Source organism: Carcharodon carcharias, chromosome 7 (assembly GCF_017639515.1).
Source record: "Carcharodon carcharias isolate sCarCar2 chromosome 7, sCarCar2.pri, whole genome shotgun sequence".
Lineage (NCBI taxonomy): Eukaryota > Metazoa > Chordata > Chondrichthyes > Lamniformes > Lamnidae > Carcharodon > Carcharodon carcharias.
This window is the reverse complement of record NC_054473.1, coordinates 25,527,112-25,544,545: the sequence shown is the minus strand read 5'-3', so window position 1 is coordinate 25,544,545 and position 17,434 is coordinate 25,527,112. Positions and strand designations below refer to the sequence as shown.

The 17,434-nt window shown below is 41.9% G+C and overlaps 1 protein-coding gene across 1 annotated transcript in view; it reads right to left on the bottom strand.

Moving 5' to 3' along the window:
- Positions 1 to 10,517, bottom strand: part of LOC121280204 (troponin C, slow skeletal and cardiac muscles) — a 33,981-nt gene extending 23,464 nt beyond the window's left edge. The window contains exon 1 of the mRNA XM_041191950.1: positions 10,441 to 10,517. The gene's annotated coding sequence lies outside the window, so the exon portion shown is untranslated. The remainder of the gene's footprint in view (positions 1 to 10,440) is intronic.
- Positions 10,518 to 17,434: the final 6,917 nt, after the last annotated feature.

Below are 17,434 nucleotides of genomic sequence, written 5' to 3'. Positions count from 1 at the left end.
TATATCTTTGTATTTCCTCTCTCTCTATGTGTAAATATATATATATATATAGAAACCACTAGCATATCTACACTCTGCATCTGATTTCCATGCTTCAGAGCCAGGAATAACAATTGAAAATATAAACTACGAAAAATGTGTCTTCGTTCAGGGATTGTACTCACCGCTGCTTTGTAAATATCTTCCATGGTTGAGGTTGGATACAGCACTGTTGGCGGACAGGGAGTCAACGACCCTTCAACATCTTTTATAGGCCACAGCTCCACCAATACGTTAACCATACGCGAGGCTTTCCATTCAAACCTAACAGCACTAAATCACTGACAATATGGCAGATAAGAATTGAATGCCACGGTGGGGGGTGGGGTGGGGGCTGGTGGCGTGCAGGGCAGCAATGCTATCGTCTGGACATAATTAAACTGGCATCTTGGCCTTTCACCTTCTCTTGTCCATGATATGTCACTGGGGATAATGCAAGGTCTCCCAGCCTTGAAATTCCTGCTAAAATGTTACTGATGACTCAGTACCTTTTACTGAGAGGTGATAGCCTCTGGCCAAATATTCAAGTATACAGGGGGAAGAGTTAAATCTGAAGCCATGAGATTCTTTTCCTGTTTTGCTGTCTTACTTGGGATATAATCAAATTCTTAAAACAAAATAATAATGTATCTTAAAAGTCAAATGACAAAGTAAATGTTTTGTTTTTCAACATTAAGTTGAACTATGAAAAATACTGTTTATTTTTGTTTGGTTCTTTATCTGAAAGTCGCTATAATTCCTTTCTCATTGAAATGTGTGATTTTAGGCTTAATATCAATTGATTATTTCTGTAATGGTTACATTTGGTTTAGTCTCAGGCTAGTTTTTGGTATATATTTGTATCAACTGGTTTGGGCTTTGCATCCTTGTAATTTGTGCAGTATAATTCAGATGTGAAATCACCCCAATCAAATTCCAATGATTGGTGCAAGGCCACTTCAAGGATATCACCTTCCATTGCTTCAGCTCAGCTTTCATCAATTTGAAAAGTTTCCAGGTGCAGTGGATCACCTTGGGACTTTTAAAACCATTTTAATCTTTTCTAATGTTAGCAGAGAGCTGCTTGTCAGCAGAGAGGTCTAGATCCTGAATCCCCATTCTTCTGATACTGGCCTTTCCTTTGCCCTGCTGTTGGTGGCTGTGTTTTCAGCTGTTGAGATTCCACTCTCTGGAATTCCCTTCCTTGATCCCTCTGCCTCTCCACCTCCCTCGCCTCATTAAGACAATTCTTAAAACCCACCTTTTAGCTCGATGTCCATTTTCTTTATAAACCTAAACCCCTTGGCAGGTTTTTCTATATTAAAAGTGATAAATAAATGCAAGTTGTTGTTACTATATGTGTATAAACTTGTGGTGATTACAACTAAATTCCTCAGTGAGAATATGGATTACCCAGCTCTCCTACCACACCACCTCAGGGCAAAAATACCATCACACTACATAAATAATGGACAATTGGGGCAATGTCTGGTGGTGTCATGAATTCAGCAAATGGTGATAAGCTGCATCAGTTTTTCTTTAATAATTAATGATGCCTTGTTAATCACCGCTGTAATGTTATTGCCTTGATCATTCCCTAGAACCTGCTGTTCTCTGTGTAATTTGTAAGTACAGTATCTATGACTTCTCATTTCACATTCCCTTCATCAGATATTTCACTGATATTATTACAAATCAGGGATAGTGGTTCAGAAGACTTGTTTCCAACGAGTTATGGTATAATCTGGAAGTTTGCTCACATGCGTACTTGTAGAATCCAATCTAGGCTGAGCAATTGGAGAGGTGTAAAGTGGAGTGCATGTGCTTTCACAAGATGAGGACAAACTGGTCAACATTCCAAGCTGATCTTGCATAGTTTTGATTGCCAGTTTAAGAGCAATATTGATGAAGTCTTATGAGAAGAATTGGGAAATCTAAGGAAAAAGGGCTAACAGATATTACTTATTGGTGAAAATATCACTCATAGTTCTCATCTCTTCTTCGAGGCTTCAGCCTCCACTCCTCTATTTTATCATGGCATTGCAAGAGTTAAAACACCCCATAATTTACATAAACTTACTTCGCAATAATATCTCACCACTTACTAGAATGTCTAAAAAGGGACCAAGAAAAAACAGCAAAAATATACGATGAAAAGAGTTTAATCCAAAACTCAGAAACTAATCAAAATATAAGTATCTTCCCAACATAAATTAATTAATTTTGTTCATCATTGAGGAACAAAATAAATTATTTTGTTACACTTAAAAAGAAGAGGGTGAAAAGATTCATGAAAATGATTCCAGGGATGAGGACCAGTTATATGGATAGATTGGAGAAGCTGGGGCTGTTATTTTCCTTAGAGAAGAGAAGATTGAGAGGAGATTTGGTGGATGTATTCAAAATGTCTAGGGGTCTGGACAGGGTAGATCTGGAAAAACTGTTCCCATTTATGGAAGGGTTGAGAACCTGAGAACTTTGATTTAATGTGATTGGCAAAAGAAGCAATGGCGGCATGAGGAAAACATTTCACTCAGTGACTAGTTAGGATCTGGGATACACTGCCTGAGAGTATGGTAGATGCAGATTCAACTGATGCTTTCAAAAGAGAATTGGATAATTATCTGAAGGGGAGCAATTTGCAGGGCTACAGGAAAAAGACAGGGGAGTGGCACTAGATGAAATGCTCAAGCAGAGAGCTGGCACAGACACAATGGGCTGAATGGCCTCCTTCTGTCCCGTAACTAACTATTGTACGATTCTGTAAGTATTACCTATCAAGAGATTTATCTTCTATATGATGTGATCAGAAACTGGGCTAGCTCCCTCTTGAAGGCAGAGTCAGCACCCTCTACACCAGTCGACAATATATTCCAGAGGCAATATAGTCTCTGAGCATAGAAGAACTGCCTAACATCCCATCAATTCTTGCATAGTTTAAACTCATATCGCCTGGTACTCGCCCATCTCTTAAGCTAGAATGATTTATCAGTAGGAACACTATCTGACCTTTCATTATTTTATTGATCTCTACCATAATGCAGAATTGACTACATAAGGAAAATACTCATGTAATTACTCTTGTAGTTGTTTCATGCACACATCTGGAATTTGTGAATGTTACTACTCTGAGGTAAATTGTTTTGCATGTTTGGGCATCTCAATGTGCTGTTTATATTATTAAACAAGTCATTTTATTGGTTCTATTTCATCCTGGACCATGAAGAGCTGAGGCTACGGTGCTTACAATGGCTAAATTCTAGCAAATGGATTAACAATTAATGGATTAGCTCTTACAGTTATGGCTTCTGACTGCAAAGCTAAGCTTTGTACTATTAATAAATTCTCCTTGAGAAATATGTAACAGAACAGGCTTTTGTGGAAAGAACTAGAGAAACATTCTAACTTAACAAGAGTGTACATATAAATGGAATGAGGATTTGTTCAATAGACCATCATGAGACAGGTTAGTTTTACCCTACTGAGGATTGTGTTGTTGCAATAGTAATCTTGCTCTGCATGAGAGCAACTGCATGTTCAGGCATTTGGTGTATGTGCTTGGCTGAGGAGACAATGGTACAAAGCTATCATCTGTGGAATTATGACTGAATGCCTCTAAGTCAGAATTCCCCCTAAACGTAATGACAGCCTAGTGCCGTGAGTCACTACTTGGCCTGGGATAACTGACTCCAATTGGTGCATATTGCCGCTCAATTCAGGGCTGGAGTGCGGCTGGATGGGCGCCGCCTCTCTCCTGTAAATGCATAGTCTGTTCGTGGGGAACCTGGTGCTAAATTATTCCTAGATGACCTGATTCTGGCTTAGGGGTTCGCACATGGCAGAGCAGCTATCTCATTGTGATCTCTTGAAAGTCACCCCTCGAGCTTTTTTTTTAGAGGAGCCGGTGGTGTTGTGATAATGTCACTGGATCAATAATCCAGAGGCCTACGCTATTGCTCTGGGTATATGGGTTCGAATCCCACTATGGCAGCTGGTGGAATTTAAAATAATAAACATGGAATTGAAAAGCTAGTCTCAGTAATAGTGACCATGAAACTGTAGTTGATTGTTATAAAAGCCCATTTGATTCACTAATGTCCTTTAGGAAAGGAAATCTGTTGTCCTAACCTGGCCTGGCCTACATGTGACCCACAGTAATGTGGTTGACTCTTAAATGTCCTCTGAAATGGCCTAGCAAGCCACTCAGTTGTATCAAACCTCTACAAAGCCTACAAAAAGGAATGAAACTGAACAGATCACCCAGCATCAACCTAGGCATTGGAAATGATAATGACAAACATGTCAACCCTGCAAAGTCCTCCTTACTAACATTTGGGGGCTTGTGCCAAAATTGGGAGAGCTGTCTCACAGACTAGTTAAGCAATAGCCAGCAGAGTCATATTCACAGAACCATACATACCGATCATGTCACAGTCACCACCATCACCACCCCTGGGCATGTCCTGTTCCACTGACAGACATACCCACCAGAGGTGGCAGCACAGTGGTATACAGTCAGGAGGGAGTTGCTCTGGGAGTTCTTAACATCAACTCCAGACTCCATGAAGTCTCATTGCATCAAGTCAAACATGGGCAAGGAAGCCACCTGCTGGTTACCACTTACTGAACTCCCCTCAGCTAATGAATCAGTACTCCTTCATGGAGGAAGCGCAGAGGCTGGCAAAGGCACAGAATGTACTCTGGGTGGGGGACTTCAATGCCTATCACCAAGAGTGGCTTGGTACCACCACTACTAACTGAGTCCTAAAGGATGTAACTGCTAGACCAGATCTGCGGCAGGTGATGAGGGAACCAACAAGAGGGAAAATCTACTTGACTTCGTTGTCACCAATCAACCAATCAGAGATGCATCTGTCCATGACAGTGTCAGTAGGGGTGACCACTACATAGTCCTTGTGGAGACAAAGTCCCGTCTTCACATTGAGAATACCGTCCATCATGTTGTGTGGCACTACCACTGTACTAAGTGAGATAGATTTCAAACAGATCTAGCAACTAAAAACTGGGCATCCATGAGGCACTGTGGGCCAGCAGCAGCAGTAGAATTGTATACAACCACAATCTATAACCTCATACCCTCCACTCTACCATTATCATTAAACCAAGGGATCATCCTTGGTTCAATAACGAGTGAAGGATTTTAGGCCAAGAGCAGAACCAGGCATACCGAAAAATGAGGTGTCAACCTGGTGAAGCTACAACATAGGACTACTTGCGTGCCAAACAATGAAAGCAGCATGAACTAAACGGAGCTAAGTAATCCCACAACCAATGGATCAGACCTAAGCTCTGCAGTCCTGCCACATCCCGTCGTGAATGGTGGTCCTAACTAGAGGAGGAAACTCCATTAATATTCCCATCCTCAATGATGGGGGTGCACAGCACATCAGTGCAAAAGGCAAAGCTGAAGCATTTTCAACAATCATCAGCCAGAACTGTTGAGTCGATGATCCATCTTGGCCTCCTCCTGAGGTCCCCAGCATCGCAGATGCCAGTCTTCAGCTAATTTGATTCACCCTACATGATTTCAAGAAATGGCTGAAGGCATTATATACTGCAAAGGTAATGGGCTCTGACAACATTCCAGCAATTGTACTGAAGATGTGCTCCAGAACTGGCTGCGCTCTTAGCCAAGCTGTTTGAGTACAGCTACAACACTGGCATCTACTCTGCTATGTGGAAAACTGGCCAGCTATATCCTGTTCACAAAAAGGAGGACAAATCCAACCCGACCCATTACTACCCATCAGTCTACTCTCAACATCAGCAAAGTGTTAAAGGCGTCATCGTTAGCGCTGTCAAGCAGCAATAACACTGCTCACTGATGTTCAGTTTGGGTTCTGCCAGGGCCACTCAGCTCCTGATCTCCTTTCAGCCTTAGAGAAAAAATGGTCAAAAGAGCTGAACTTTAGAGGTGAAATGAGAATGTCTGCCCTTGACATCAAGGCAGCATTTGACTGAGTGTGGCATCAAGGAACCCTAACAAAATTGGACTCAATAGGACTCAGTAGGAAAATTCTCCACTGGCTGGAGTCATACTTGGCACAAAGGAATATGATTGTGGTTGCTGGAGGTTAATTATCTCAGTCCCAGGACATAACTACAGGAGTTCCTCAGGATAGTGTCCTAGGCCCAACTGTCTTCAACTGCTTCATCAATGATCTTCCCTCCATCATAAGGTCAGAAGTGGGGATGTTTGTGATGGTTGTACAATGTTCAGCACCATTTGCGACTCTTCAAATACTGAAGCAGTCCGTGTTTAAATGCAGCAACACCTGGACAACATTCAGGCTTGGGTTGATAAGTAGCAAATAACATTTGCACCACTCAAGTGTCAGGCAATGACCATCTCCAACAAGAGAGAATCCAACTATCTCCTCTCGACATTCAATGGCATTACCACTGCTGAACCTCCCACTATCAATGTCCTGGGGATTACCATTGATCAAAAACCGAACTGAAGCAGCCACATAAATACTGTGGCTACAACAGCAAGTTTGATGCTGGGAATACTGTGAAGAGTAACTCACCTCCTGACTCTCCAAAGCCTGTCCACCATCTACAAGGCACTAGTCAGGAATGTGATGGAATACTCTCTACTTGCCTGGATGAGTGCAGCTCGAACAACACTCAAAAAACTTGACACCGTCTAAGGCAAAGCAGTCTGCTTGATTGGTACCCCATCCATCACCTTCAACATCCACTCACTCCATCACCGACACATAGTAGTAGCACTGTGTACCATCTAAAAGATGCACTGCAGCAGCTTACCAAGGCACCTTCGACATCACCTTCCGAACAGCGAACTCTACCATCTAGAAGGACAAGGGCAGCAGATGCATGGGAACACCACCACCTGGACGTTCCCCTCCAAGCCAAACACCATCCTGACTTGGACCTATATCGCCATTCCTTCACTGTCACTGAGTCAAAATCCTGGGACTCCTTCCCTAACAGCACTGTGGGTGTATCAGACACCACATGGACGGCAGCAGTTCACGAGGCAGCTCACCACCACTTTCTCAAGGGCAATTAGTGATGGACAATAAAAATGCTGGCCTGGCCAGTGACGCCCAGATCCCTTGTAAGAATTTATAAAAATTTCCATTGAAAAGGAAGTAGTGTAGTTTAAAAGACTGATAAACTTGTATTTAATTAGTGCCTTTTACATCTCTGAGAAATAGCTCCTATTACTTTGAATTACATCAACTATCATTGTGTAAAGAGACATAAGTCATTTTATGCATAGCAAGATCCCACATTTAACAGTGAGATTAAGGGCATCACTGTCAAGCTTCATCCTGTTCTCATCTTCCAGCAGGGAGGGTAGGAATGGCAAAACAAAAACAGAAACAGAAATACCTGGAAAAACTCAGCAGGTCTGGCAGCATTCGGCAGAGAAGAGCACAGTTGACATTTTGAGTCCTCATGACCCTTCAACAGAGTAGGAATGGCACCTGAATTCCACTCCCACACCTCACCACTTATGATGCATCAGATAATTGTAGTGTCCCTGTGACATCCTGAATGGGCAGCAAATTTAGCATAAACTGGCATTCATGGTTGTTTTTTAACTTCATCTGATCTTTTTAAACAATTATTTCTTGCACAAATGTGAGCACAAACTGAATCAAGACCTTGTCTAACAATGATATAAAAATGCTGAATTGCTTTTGCAGAACATTCTCTATCGCCACCTGGTGTTGAATTGCAGCATTGCCAGCTAACAAAGATGGGCTCCTCTCTCTCTCTCTCTCTATCTCTCCGCCCCCCACACACACACCTTAAACCAGCTTATATTTCAACTCTTTCTTGGACTCGAACTCAAGTTCTGTCGAAGGGTCATGAGGACTCGAAACGTCAACTCTTTTCTTCTCCGCCGATGCTGCCAGACCTGCTGAGTTTTTCCAGGTAATTCTATTTTTGTTAAAGATGGGCACCTAATGGGCCAGAATTGACTTATAAAATAATGGTGAGGCCAATGGCGTTCAATGTTATTTATGTTATATATGCTCTGCCATAAGCTTCCTGCAAACAGCATCTCACTGTCTTGCTTACTATGTAAATGCACAGAACAGTGTAATGTTCCTGTACTTGGATGGTAGGCATGGACTAAACTTCCCACAGAAAGTTAGGGCTTATCCATTTCAGTTGAAATATCTTTTTTAATGGTGTGATAAGACTTAATGGTTGCCAAACAATCTCTGTGGTACTGAAAATTGACTTCTACAATTGCAGAATCTCATTCTTTCTATCTTTAATTGTTGTTGGAGATATAAATATTCTTTAAACTTTTTTGTCTCTTTTATTCCTTTCTTGTAATCCAATATTGTTTTCTCTCTCTTCATTTTTCTCTCTATAACTTATTTGACATTGAATAGACTCTTGTAACTGATGTCAGAGTCGGTGCTATTCACTAATTCTTCAATTTACTTGGTTACTGAGATACACTGGTCCCAGATGCTCAGTAGAGGGTGCACGTCCTGACTGCATCATCTTGCCATGAAAAAGCTCATGGAAGTTAAAAGGGCAAAGGCAAGTCTAATGAATGGCAGATGCTGTTTGCCAAATACTGTAAATTCTGGCTCTGACATAGTAGCTCATAACATCAAGCATAATGATTTGTTTTTTGAGTGGGAAAATATTGGATTTTCAAGTAGTGGGGAGAAGGAATTCTGGTCTGTTTGGGTTTCCACAAATGTCATGGAGTTAAAGCATGTGTGCTTATTTTGAACAAGGATGCCTGTCTGGAAGTTAGCCTGACTGATATGTTTGGCTCCCTGTCAGGCAGGGAATGCTGCAGGAGAGGCTGGAGTTCAGGAACAGTGAGGTTTTGTGCTGCTCAGGGTAGAGATCACAAAGGACAGTGGTTGGGTACAGTGTGGTTTCGAGTGTCAAAGGCATTGGGGGGTGTGACTGTGGGGCTGGTAGATAAGGTTGAGAAGGGGGGGTATTGGTAAATGATTTATCGTGTGACAGTGGGAGTTAGTGATCACAGGGAATGTCAATCTGTGGGGAGGTGGTGGTGGGTTTTCTTTGCAAAAATTTACTTTATTCATAAAATATCTGAAGGAACATTACAAAACATTTCAAAATGGCCATCACAAAAAGTGCAATAATATTCAAGTTTTCCACATAGATCATGTCGTACCCTGAGGTCACGGAAATCACAGAACATGACAGACATTTCAAAATGGTCATAACAGACAGTCAGACAGTGCAATGGTATTTAAGTTGTCTACATATATCATGTTGCACTCTGATGTACTTTAATAAAATTGTGTTACGTGTAATATTCACTGCATACATTCCATGTGAGTCATATAGCCTGAGGAGTCTAAACAATTCCCAGCCCCTTAGTGCACTATGGCTGAAAGTCATTAGACAGTGACCTTTCCTCATTGCACCTTTGCGGCAGCTGCCCCAAGTTTTAGTGCATCCCTCAGCATGTAGTCCCTTACCTTGGAATGTGCCAGTCTGTAACACTCGGTCAGGGATAATACTTTGCACTGGAAGACCAACAAGTTTCGGGCAGACCAAAGAGCATCTTTCACCAAGCTGCTGATCCTGCAGCTGCAGTTGATGTTTGTCTCAGTGTTTGTCCCTGGGAACAGCCCATGGAGCACAGAGTCCTGTGTCACAGTACTGCTTGGGATGAACCTCGTCAAAAACCACTGCATCTCTTTCCAGGCCTTCTTTGCAAAGACAGATTCCACAAGGAGGTGAACAATGGTCTGTTCCCTGCCACAGCCACCTCAAGAGCAACGTGCAGAGGGAGTGAGACTCCTGGTGTGTATGAAGGACCTAATGGGGAGGGCCTTTCTCACCACCAGCCAAGCTATGTCTTGATGCTTGTTGGAAATTTTTGGCGATGAGGCATTCTGCCAAATGACATTGACAGTCTGCTTGGGGAACCATCCGACAGGATCCACCATCTCCTTTTCCCACAGGGCCTCTAGGCTGACCACTGCCTGAAGGATTTGTGGTCAAAGGTATTTTTCTGCATAAATTTTTCCACGAGGGACAGGTGGTACAGCACCGTCCAACTACTTGGGGAGTTCCATGGCAGCGTGGCCTGACACATCCTTTGTAACATCAGGGACAAGTAGAACCTCAGCATGTAGTGACACTTGGTGTTTATGTACCAAGGGTATATACACAGCTAAATGCAACCACACACAAAGATGGCCATCAGGATGAGGGGAATGTTGGGCACATTTTTCCCCCTTTATATAGAGATTTGTACACCATGTTCCCTGGAACACAGTCCATTTTCAACCTCTGGATAAAGCAGGAGATGGTTCTGGTGATCGCCACAGTGCAGGAGTGAGGAATAGGCCAGAAATGCGCCACATACAGAAAAAAACAAGAGTGCTTCACAACTGATCACCAGGTTCTTACCTGCAACGGAGAGGGAGCATTGGTTCCCACATGCTCAGTTTTCTTTTCAGTGATCACAGAGTAGGTGCCCACAATGTTGGGAGTCTATTAATGGGGAAGGAAGCAGGTTAGCTTGGTGAGCCTCCTTCTCCGCCTGGTTGGAGTGTTGGAAAAGCACTTACCTCTTCTATGTAGCAGTCCTCACCTCCCTTTAACTCTCAGCTTTTCCAAAGCCTGGGAAGCCCAGCTGACTAGGGTTAAATCAGGATGGGATATAAAATGTCAGGCATTCAACCATATTAAAATATTTAAATGAACAACCTGCTGCCTGGGAGTGGGTTGGTTGTCTGTTGCCTTGCCCCCACTATTTCATCCTGTCTCTGTGAACGTGGAAATGGATGAGTTCAAGACGGGTTGGATTGGCGTTTGTGGTTTTTAAAATTTTAACATACCACCCAATCCAAAGCCACCCATTATTGGGGGTTAATTTCCCCCTCCAAGTGTTTGCTTTCTCTCACCAGGTTCACCTCAGTGTTAACAATAATTTCTGGTCCATCAGCATAACAGCAAGCTTTCTTCAGATTTTGCTTAGGAACAAGCTGCTTTCCACTAACATTGCACCATCAAGAGTATCATTGATCTTGGAACTAACTTTTGAAATCATGATAAAAGTATTAGAGCTGTTGTGATGCAGTTGGTTGAGGCAGCGAATAGCTGAGGCATATGTCTCTAGAAGATCACATGTTTTCTCTCTGATCTTTGCAGCATAGGTAATTTTAACCAGCTTATTAGTTGGGCCACCATAACTAACCTCAACACGCTTGGGTAGGGAAGGAAAAATAGGATTGTTGTTATTTTTTTGCCACTGTCCAGTGACTCCTGCTGACATGAACATCTGTGGGTAGGTAAAGAAAGAAGGAAGTTGCATTTTAGGATAGGATTAAGTTTGGTTGTGAACTTCCCCCATTGAGAGGAGGGGAGGGGAGAAATGAGAAAACTCATGTATGATAAGATAAAATGTGTCAAAATGCGGAAGTGTCCTTGATGAGTCCCTAAATGAATGTGGACGGACATTGATATTTAGGTGTTTATTTTCACTGCAGCATGTCAATACACTAAAGGGCAAGATGACCATGTTCTTCACTCAAACAAAACCACCTAGAGATATTTTCTAAATACAGGAAAGCAACTCCTATAATCATAGAATAATACAGCAGAGAAAGAGGCCCCATTTGACCCATCATACTTGTGCTAGCTCTTTGAAAAAGCAATCCAATTGGTTCTACTCTCCTTTTGTTTCTCCAAAGCACTGTGATTTTTTTCCCCTTTCCTTTATGTATCTAATTCGGTTTTGAAAGTTACTCTTGAATCTTATTCCACCAGCCTTTCAGGCATTGCATTCTAGATCATAACAACTTGTTACACTAAAAAAAGATCCCCTTCACCTTATTTTTGATTATTTATTTATTTAGGAATACATCATTGCCAAAAGAAGCTACAGAAAAATTAGACTCTTACTTTATCAGGACGCAAAAAGGTATTGTAATAATGCTAAAGCTAAATTATTATGCTAGTGCTATGATTATAAATGATTTAACTTGGTTGTTGCTGAGAGTCAGTTCTGTCTAACAAAAAGCATAAGCAACAACTTGTACAATCCAGCTTTCTTAAAAGAACAAGAAACCTTGTGGGAATACTTATGGCATAAAGTCTTTCACCCATATGGATACTGGGAAAGTATAGTTTTAAAATCTTCTACTAAGCTCCACTGATAGCTTTCTGGGGAAAGGCAATGCCAGGGTTAGTACAAAACCATTTAGACTAGGTTGATTCATTGCTGAGTTAGCTGATCTCAGCTGGAAAAACAACTAGGACAAAGAAAACTCCACTGCGATTCCAGTTCCTAATTATGATTCCTGCTGCAATGCATGTATGTGAAAATTTTCATTGTATGACTATGTCAGGCTGTTGCTTGACTGGTCTGTGAGGCAGTTCTCCCAATTTTGGCACTAGCCCCCAGATGTTAGTAAGGAGGACTTTACAGAGTGGACAGGGTTGAGTTTGCCGTTGTTTTTCCGACGCCTCAGTCGATGCCTGGTGGTTTGTCTAGTTTCATTCCTTTTTTATGGCTTTTTAGCGGTTTCATATAACTGAGGTCTCCCTAGGCCATTTCAAGGGCATTTAAGAGTCAACAACATTGCTGTGGGTCTGGAGTCACATATAGGCCATAACAGGTAAGGACGGCAGATTTCTTTCCCTAAAGAACATTTGTGAATCAGATGGGTTTTTACGACAATCAACAATGGTTTCTAGGTTGTAATTTTAATCATTAAACCTGATACAAAAAGCTAATTTCAGTAAGGTTAACCACAAAACTGCTGGAATATCGAAAGAACCCATTTGGTTCATTCATATCCTTCAGGGAAGGAAATATGCTGTTCTTACCCAGTCCAGACCCATAGTAATGTGGTTGACTCTTATCAAACCATGTCAAAAAAGGCAAAAAATAAAATTGGATGAACCACTTGGCACTGGCATTGGCATCAGAAGTGACAAAGGCACACCACCCCCAGTCAACTCTGCAAAGTCGTCCTGAGTAATGTCTGAGGACTGGGGCCAAGATGGGGAAAGCTTTCCCACAGACTATTCAAGCAACAGCCTAACATAATCATACTCATAGAATCATTACCTTACAGCCATTTTCCCAGACTCCTCAGGATAGACTGACTAGAGGTGGTAGCACAATGATATACAATTGGGAGGGAGGGGCCCTGGGAGTCCTCAACATTAGGCCAAACATGGGCAAGGAAATGTCCCGCTGATTATCACCTACAACCCTCCCTCAGCTGATGAATCAATACTCCTCCATGTTGGACACCATTTGAAAGAAGCATTGAGGGTAGCAAGGGTACAAGAGGTATTCTGGGTGGGGGGGGCTTCATTGTCCATCACTAAGAGTGGCTTGGATGAAGGAACCAATCTATTTGATCTTGCCTTCACCATCCTACCTGTGCAGATGCATCTGTCCATGACAGTATTGGTAAGAGTGACCACCACATAGTCCTTGATGTAGACAAAGTCCTGAATTTACACTGAGGTTACCTTCCATTTTGCTGTGTGGCTCTACAACCAGGCTAAACAAGATAGATTCAGAACAGATTTAGAAGCTCAAAGCTGGGCATTCATTTGGCACTGTGGACCATCAGCAGCAGCAGAATTGTATTTAACCTATATGTAACCACATATCCCTCACCCTTCTATTACCATCAATGAGGAGTCCAGGAGAGCATACCAGAAGCAACACCAGACATGCCTAAAAATGAAGGACCAACCTGTTGAAGCTGCAATGCAGGACTACTTGCATACTAAACAGAGGAAGCAGTGTGTGATAGATACAGCTAAGTGATCCCACAACCAATGGATCAGATGAAAGCTTGCAGTCATGCCACACCCAGTCAAGAATGGGAGGAGGAGGCTCCATAAATATTCCCATCCTCAAAAAACAGTAGGACAAATTCAATCTGGCCAGTTACTGCCACATCAATCTACTCTCAATCATCAGTAAAGTGATGGAAGGTGTTGTCAACAGTGCTATCAAGTGCACTTACTCAGCAATAACCTACTCACCAATGCTCAGTTTGGGATCCTCCAGGGCCACTCAGCTCCAGACTTCATTACAGCTTTTGTCCAAAAATGGACAATTGAATTGAATTCAAGAGGTGAGGTGAGAGTGTCTGGCCTTGGCATCAAGGCAGCAGTTGACTAAGTACAGCATCAAGGATCCCTAGCCAAATTGAAGTCAATGGGATCTGGGGACCCAGGTTCAAATCCCACCGCAGCAGATGGTGAAATTTGAATTAAATAAAAATCTGGAATTAAAACTCTGATGACGACCATGAAACCATTGCCGATTGTTGTAAAAATCCATCTGGTTCACTAATGTCCTTTAGGGAAAGAAATCTGCTGTTCTTACCTGGTCTGGCCTACATGTGATTGACTCTTAAATGCCCTCTGAACAAGGGCAATTAGAGATGGGCAATAAACGCTGGTCTAGCCAGCGATGCTCACATCCCATGAACGAATAAAAAAAAAACAGGGAGAAACTCTTCAGTACCTAGAGTCATACCTAGCACAAAGGAAGAGGGTGTGGTTTCTGGAGACCAATCATCTCAGCCCAGGACATCACTGCAGGAGTTCCTCAGGGTAGAATCCTAGGCCCAACCATGTTCAGTCGCATCATCAATGAAATTCCCTCCATCACAGGGTCAGAAGTGGGGATGTTTGCTAATGATTAGATAGTGATATTGAAGCAGTCTGTGCCCACTTGCAGCATGGCCTGGACAACATTCAGGCTTGGGCTGATAAGAGGCAAGCAGCATTCACACCGCACAAATGTCAGGCAATAATAATCTGTAACAAGAGAGAATCTAACCACCTCCCTGTGACGTTCAATGGCATTACCATTGCTGATTCCCTCCACCACAAACATCTTAAGGGCATTGACTGGAAACTTAACTGGACCAGCTATATAAATATTGTGGCTTCAGGATCAGGTAAGAAGCTGGGAATTTTGTGGTGAGTAACTCAGCTCCTAACTCCCTAAAGCCTGTCCACTATCTACAAGGCACAAATCAGGAGTGTGATGGAATATTCTCCACTTGCCTGGATGAGTGCAGCTCCAATAGCAAGCAAGAAGCTCGACATCATCCAGGACAACGCAGCCTTCCTGATTGACACTCCATCTTAAACATTCACTCCCTCCATCACTGGCACACAGTGGCAGCTGTGTGTGCCATCTATAAGATGCAACTGCAGTGTCTTGACTTCTTTGACATCACCTTCCAAACCTGCGACCAGGAGGACAAGGGCAGCAATGAATGGGAACACCACCACCTGCACATTCATCTCTGAGCCACATAGCATCCTGACTTGGAACGATATTACCTTTTCTTCACTATCGGTGGACCAAAAACCTGGAACTCCCTCTCTAACAGCACTGTGGGTTTACCTACACCACATGGGCTGCAGCAGTTCAAGAAGTTAGCTCACATCTTCTCAAAGCAATTAGGAATGAGTTATAAATGCTGGGCTTGCCAATGGTGTCCATCCCATGAAAGAATTAAAAAAACACACGTTTTGTTTTTCCTCTGATTCTCTATAACTAATATATGCTTAAATAAACCTAGAGATTTGAATAATGCTCTGGTACAATATCTGATTATTTTACATTTATATCATAGAATATGGATTGCTGATTGCGAAAAGCAGATGGCATTGCTGGTTGGAATGATCTGATGGCTTTATTCCTGTAACTGAACAGGAATGTAATTTGATTCAAGAGCAGCTTAGGGCATTGGTTTAAATTGCTATGACTGCCTTTGATGTACGAGTCCCTCCGTTCCAAAAGACCTCTTTATTTTCCATTGTGCATTGCCTGTTACACTCACCTGTAAAGCTTGTTTGTCTGGAAATATGTGGCAGAAATGTAAATTGCACAGATAGAATTTTGTTTTCTGCTCATTTGCACACATAATAAATGCAGGTATTTGTTACATTGTCAAATGATATGGAAATAAATATTACATTTTGTCCAAAATCAATGAATTTATTGGACAAAAGCATATACTTGCTCCAATTCTTCAATTTGTTCAGAGTTCTTACATTTGTTCCGATTAAGGACTCAGTAACATGGGGCTCACTGTCTACATATTGAGGTTTAACTCCAATTGGGCATGCTGGTACCAAAAGTGTTATGAGAAAATGATGAGAACAACTTGCATTTATATAGCACTCCTCACATGCAGTGAGATATCTGAACTTCAAAAAACAATTGACAGGGTTGACACACAGCACTAGTTTCAACACCGGCCCTTGGAGGACACCACTACACACTTCCCTCTAGTCTGAAAAACACCTTTTCACCACTACTGTCTGTTCGGAAAATCATCGGCCCAGGGTGCTTGCTGCTTGCCGCTTGCCATGAATTAAGTCTTGCTAGGAGACTTAGCAATTTAACGATCTCTCTGATGAGGATTTCACCTTTATCACTGTGCTATGGTACTGCAACTGGTAGCAGCTTTCTTTACTGGGCATTCACAGCTTGGGGTTGGACTAATGTCATCAGAGGGTCCAAGTAGTCAATCACATTAAAGGATTTTCACAGACCTCCCCAAACAAGAAATAAAACAAGAAACCGAACACTAAAATAAAATCAATTTTAAAATTTTTTATATGAAGCAACTTAAAGATTGGAATGGATAGGGTGAGGTAGAAGGTAAAATATTCTGTAAAAACATTTTTCAAATCAAAATTATTTTTAAAACTTAGCTTAAAATATCTACTAATTAATCAGTTAACAGCACTCCATGAATAAAAAATTATTTTTTCAGGGCAAGTTCTGTTGTTTATTAAATTTTATTAATTACATCTGTGTTAAAAACACAGTTATATCTGATTAAATAGGGTGTATCTTCTTTACGGGGTTTCAAGGGGAAAAGTGGAAGCAGGAAAGTTGAAGTTCTCACTGATTTCATTATTACCCCCTGAGAGGGGGTGGTGGGGTGGGGGTTAGTAGTTGGAGCCCTGAGTGACAAACTACAACTTCAGGATTTCCATGCTAATCTACACATGCAACATCCTGAAGCTGCAATCAGTTTCAGAGGGCCTCCTTCAGAGGATAAGAACAGTGAACTGTCAGCAATCACCAATCAACCCTGACCCACAAAATCCAGGCCAATCAAAAAGGGAGCTGATATACCTGCTATGCCATGGTGGCAACATATGAAAATTCTTGATTTAGCATTCACCAAATTTCACCATATGCCAATTAGCAAATCAGAGTATTAGATCTAATTCTCAGTGCTCATCCAGCCTGAACTGCATTGCAAGAGATTGAAGAGTTTTTGCTGTTAAACACCCATTAAACATATCCAAACCAAATGGAAAAGAGGAAGAGGAAAAGAGGGAGACAAAATAGTTGAAAATAAGTAATTGGAAGGCTTGGCCATTTCAAACA